Source organism: Pezoporus wallicus, unplaced genomic scaffold, assembly GCF_028554395.1.
Source record: "Pezoporus wallicus isolate ANWC-B61680 ecotype Strahan unplaced genomic scaffold, APGP_CSIRO_Pwel_v1 contig_8188, whole genome shotgun sequence".
NCBI classification, from domain to species: domain Eukaryota; kingdom Metazoa; phylum Chordata; class Aves; order Psittaciformes; family Psittacidae; genus Pezoporus; species Pezoporus wallicus.
The window spans coordinates 3540821-3546820 of NW_026640104.1; positions in this window are offsets into that span (position 1 = coordinate 3540821).

Here is a 6000-nt window from a genome sequence, read left to right on the forward strand (position 1 = left end):
GGGTAAAAAACTGGGATATTGAAAGTTGTCATCTTGTTGAAAAGTGCCTGTGTTGCTTTGATCTGCCTCCAGCTGTGTTTATTATGCCATCAAATCTTGTCTTCCCAGTTTCCTTGAGACTGTGTAACAGAGTTGAGAGTTTTCTATTTATTTTCTTAGAATCATATCTGCAAATAACATTTTCTCCTGGTGAGTTAAACATACTAAGAAACAAGCAGCCAACTTTGTGTCAAGTGTATGCATTTTGCAGGTGATAGTTCTTATTCTTTCTTTGTGTTCCTAAATATGATGGGCACCATCTGAGAAAGGAGAAGGCTGTTTGCAGTGCAAAGACAGCGTCACGCCAAGATGTTGGTTGAGTTCCAAATCACAGAAGCATGTCAGTTACTGAACCATCATCCTGACTTAAGTAATACGTTTATTTCTCTTGGAGTTTCCGTTACGCTGTCTGCTTGGCTCATACCGATGAAGAGACAAGGTCAACATAAAGTGACCATAGATTGAAATGGGGATTTGTGTATCTGTGTTACGTATCTCAGTGAACTAGTCTTTCACAACTTTTTCTCTAACAGTGCAATTTGTGTGACGTAAGAGAAAAGATAGATATGGAAATAAGGATTCTTACCTAAATGAGAACCAACTGCTTTCTGATAGCCGAAGGGGGAGTTTTGTTCATCTCTTTTTGGCAGCCTATCTGAAATGGCCTGTATACTCATATACCCCAAACAGAAAATCTAGGTATTGAGTACAGCGTAATTCTGCCTGTGGAATCTCTCAGCTAGTTTAAGGCTTTCTATGTGAAGAGCTGGTTGCAGACTGTGCTAGATTTTCCTTAATGCTGAAATGCTAGTTGGCCTCCTCTCGTAGAGACCATTGATTCCACACTGTTAGCCCCTGAATTTACCAAACCGCTCAATGAAACAAGGAAGAATAATCTGCATCTTCTCTGATCACTGTGATCGTTCTGTGAGAAACGACACCATCTTCTGCACCTCTGATGAAAAATCATCACATTCTTTTAGGAACTGAAAAGATCCCAACATAACTGGGGGTGATGAGTTTTGTGTTTTGTTTTGTCTTGTTTTTACATTGGCTCCTTCTCTGTATCATTTGTAAAAGCACCTTTTCCACAATTATATTCCAAGTATGTCACCAGCTCTCCAAACTACACTCTCTGTAACAGCATAGGTTTCTAAGGAAGCCTTAAATAAAACCAGGTGTAATAGGCTAGTATAAACTGTAAACACCCAGAGAACATCGGAGGGTTGACGCATTGCATGATTCAGCTTCTAATTACCATCAAACAATGTAGAACGGAGCTTTTCTTTTTCCCAGAGTTAATGAAGAGAATGTTGATAGCAGCCTGCTAGCAAGAGCTGTCTTCTCTGTTATCTGCTGAAGGAGTACACAAGCTGCAAAGGGGGAGAGTCAGCCAGACAGGCATTTCCAATTTGAATACTTTTCTCTGTTTAGGAATATGTTTATAAAATGTCCTTCACTGTCACCACAGCAATGCCAGCGGCCTTTCCCATAGAAATACAGACATCCCAGGATACTTTTTGTTAAGCATTATTTCCTTTGCTTCTCTCGCTGTGGTGTTTTTTTGGCTGCGTATTCTAACAACAGTTTAAAGCAGGCTTTGCTTTATGTCACTTTAATTTTTAAAGAACAGCTCAGGGAAGGGATTTGGGTGCACGTTGTCAAGCAGCAGCAGCAGGTTTTTCCAAGCTATGGGGCTGCTGTTCCATGTCATACCTTTAGCAAGCTTTTTAAAGATCTGTGTCACATGTCAGGTGTTGGAGTGGACTGCGTGCCGTCAGGGTCAGGGCTTCAGGTTGCCCATCTCGAAGGGGTGTTTGAGCAGTTGCTCTTTCCAGTCTTTTCTTTGTAAAGGTAAGTGTCTTACTTTTAAAGCAGTTCCTTTCAGTGATCCAATTTAGAGTGTCATTCCACAAATAGTTGTATAAGACTAGTTGGGGTGGGGAGGTGGGAGCAAAAGGAAGGATGAAGTTCCAATAGAAGAGGAAGGAGGGAATAAACCTCTTACACTCAAGTTACCTCAGGTCATCCCATACTCAAGGGCCCTGTGCTCATTTTCAGTCTGAGTGAACTCCCACTGAATCAACCCTCATTGATTTTGATGGCTGATGATAATGCTGGATGTTGTTGATGCTAAATACAATAATAGAGTCAAAGCATAGAATTATTTGATGTAATTAATTTTCTTTCAAATTCATTCAAAAAGGCAATGCTCTAGGAATATATTGCCAGTCTCTTTCATCATGCGTGTGGCGCAATTTAGCCACAGATTAATCTCTGGGGATCATATTCTGATGCTGTCAGTCAGGAAGAGCCTTTACTCCAGAACTGGTAGCACTGTAACAAATAAGGGTGACATTGTTTGTACAAAAACCAGCAACTGAAGATGTGGACCTGCATTTGTGAAGGGGAATGATTATTAGCTCCTATTTCAGTGCTGTGTAGGGAAGGGTGGGTAAATCTTTAAAGTCTGAAGGCAAGTGTTAGGTGGGGAAATGAAGCAGGGACTGCTGTGTTTGGTGCTCCTAAACATAATCTAGCACTTAAATACTGACACAGCCTGTATAGAAAGGGCTCTCCTACATGTTAACTGCCTTGCAGGTGCCTGAGCTCTGTTCTGCATTAATATTCATTAGTCCCAGCACCTGCATGTTGCCAGAGTTCTATCAGATATTTACAGCTCCTCAGAATGTGAAAGCCAGTGGATTTAATGGCCCCATCAAAAGAGCAGGGCCTTAGCCCTGAGGTTTCTGGAATACTGGCTTTCTCAGTCTTGAGTAAGATGAAGTGGAAAGGGTTGTGGAGGAGTTTTCAACTAATAGCCATAAAGGGAGTGTTGTGAGATGTGAAGACTTGAGACCCTATTTCTTTGATGCAAGAAAAAGGGTAAATTGAATCTGGGAGTAAAAAAAAAAAAACCCTTAGAAAATGAATTGAGAGCAAAAAGGCTGGAGGACTGGAGATAAAAGGAAGGCAGATGGTGGGTGGAATCTCTTCCAGCTTCACTGATGTCAATGGTGAGATAGTTTCTGTCTATTAAAAAGCAGCTGCTTGGTTTACGCAAGTTGAGAGTGCATCACTTGCTGTTATTAAGGTACAAGGAGGCACTAAACAACTCGCTCAAGGCTGCTGGGGTGTGATTTATATTTCAGCATGTGAGCTCTGTAAAACTAAACGCAACTGCTGCTGTAACAACAAAAACCATCTTCCCAGGAGTGTTTTTGTACTGTTCAATGAGAGCTTATCCCAGCTGGCATGTCTCTTTCATTATAATCACATAAAATAACCAGATAACTGCTACTGGAGGTATACCAATCACCATTACTAATGCTGTTGTAGACAGACTGGTAAGAAGTGGAAAAAACTATCAAATAGACCATCGACACCACATTTTTGGTGCCAGCTGGGAGCATGCACACCATTAACAGAGTTCCTTAGTTTACTAGGAGGAAGTTCATGGACTCTGCAAACAGATCAGGTTATCAGTTAGTGTAATCTGGGGAGAATGGTTCTGTAATCCTGAATGCCTTCTGAAAATGTCTCTCTGTTCATGGGATGTGGAAAATAGAGCATGAGCATAATCTAGAGCATAACCTCTGCTTGTCGTGTCTGAGCTCCCTCTGGTGTAGACTGAACACGTACTGCTTGCACTATTGTGAACAAATTACTACATCTGTTGCCCCTTAGTCAAATACTGTTCATTCCTATCACACTGGGCATGCACACAGCTCCGAGTTAGGACTGCTGACTCACAAGGGCCCAAGGATTAGGGTTTAAATACACTTATTTCTTTCTCCAGTAAGAGCACAAGCAGGTTGGGAAAGTTGGCCAAGGCCATGGAGAATATGACTCACAGGATACAGAGACCTGATCTCACGTTAATCACGACCAAGCACAGGCAACCTGACATTTGACTTTCATACAGTGAGAATCTGGCAGCAACCCTTGTGATTCACAAGTAATCTGTTACAAGCACCTATTTTCCGCTGCTCATAACCCTCAGGTCTTGCATATTTTGCCTTTCTCACAGATCGAATATTTTCAATTGACTTAATTGTCATAAGTAAATGTTAACTACAAATTTATGAGTCATAATCACATCTAGGATACAAATTTTTGTTGAAATGCATTTGGGGGAGTAATCATTAGAAAGTCACAATTCTTCCTGCATTATTTATTTGTTGTGAAATTCATCCATTTTGATGATATTTCAAGAGCTGTGTAATCTTTGTTACACAAATTTGCTGGTGTGATAAGCCGCAGACAAAAGATTTGCTGTACCAAGACTGAACAGAAGCTTTGTTTGACGTTTCCTACATAGCCTAGTATTTCAGATTTAACATAATGGCATTGCAGGTGTTATTGTACCTCAGTCGAAACGCAGCACTGCTCAGCAATGTAGTTCATGATATAAGCATGGAATTTTACTTCTAGAAAAAAAGTGGGAGTGCTTAGATCACATAGACTCCATTAGAAATAGAATGTCTGTTTATTAATGGAGAAATATATGTGAATTCATCCTGAGGATAAATGGGTACAGATCTATTGAAGCAAGCAGTCTTTTTGTATAAGTAGAGTTGCACATGTTTTCCCCAGGGATCAGTCCAGTCCACTTTGCCTTTGTAGTCTCTGCTGAAATTCTTCAAGATAGGAAAAACTTGCAGAGTATTTGCATGTACTGAGTGCCTGCCATAGATCAGAGTCTTTACTTTTCACTCTTGCTAGCAGTACAATCATTGAAAATTAAAGAAAAAATAAAACAAGTAATTAATCCTGTATGAACGTTCAAACATTCTGTTACTAAGAGTTATTTTCTCCCTCTAGACCTTGGACTTCCTCTGTGTATGATCCAAGAAGGCAAGTAAAAGTCCTTTCCAGGAAAATACAATTTTCAAGTACTCTGATTGTGCTATGATACTTGCTCTACCTGAATCTTTTTAGATAACAGGCATCATGCTGTCTTTGGTTTATTTATCTCTGATTGGACAGCATAGGAGCATGGAAGTGGCAGTCAAGGAACATATTAGGGGTGTATACACAGTTTGTGATAGTAAGATCAAGCAGAACTTGTGAGAGGGAGAATTTTCTTCATCTAGCAATTCACAGATTCATAGAGTAGTTAGAGTTGGAAAGTACCTTAAGATCATCCAGTTCCAACTCCCCTGCCATGGGCAGGGACACCTCACACTAAACCATGTCACCCAAGGCTCTGTCCAGCCTGGCCTTGAACACTGCCAGGGATGGAGCATTCACAACCTCCCTGGGCAACCCATTCCAGTGCCTCACCACCCTAACAGGAAAGAACTTCTTCCTTATATCCAATCCAAATTTCCCCTGTTTAAGTTTTAACCCATTACCCCTTGTCCTATTACTACAGTCCCTAATAAACGGTCCCTCCCCAGCATCCTTGTAGGCCCCCTTCAGGAAGGCTGCTATGAGGTCTCCAAGCAGCCTTCTCTTTGGGCTGAAGAGCCCCAGCTTTCTCAGCCTGTCTTCATACAGGAGGTGCTCCAGTCTCTCCTGATCATCCTCACGGCCCTCCTCTGGACTTGTTCCAACAGCTATGCTCATAATAGGATCCACTCTCACAAAGGAAAAGAAACAATCTGGAAAAACCCTTTCTCTTTCCCTCAAAAGGACAGTCTTATCTTGTTTTTAAGGCATGGATTGGGACTCTGGATATTTTTCCTTGGTGTTTTTGCAGGCCAGATGAAGATCGTGCTGTCCTCAAACCAAGCTGGCTAGCAACCAGTCAGCTCCAATCTCAAATCTGTGCAGCTGTAGTAGTGTGGTGCTGTGTCAACTCCATTAAACCTTCAGAGAGTCCCTAAGCCTTGTTTGCAAAAATCTGGACAGACATTCCTCAGAAGAGCACCATTTCACTGTGAGACCCTGGAAAAATGCTCCTAGCCAGACTTTTACACATGCAGAACCATCCCAGAGCCCACTGTTAAAATGCTG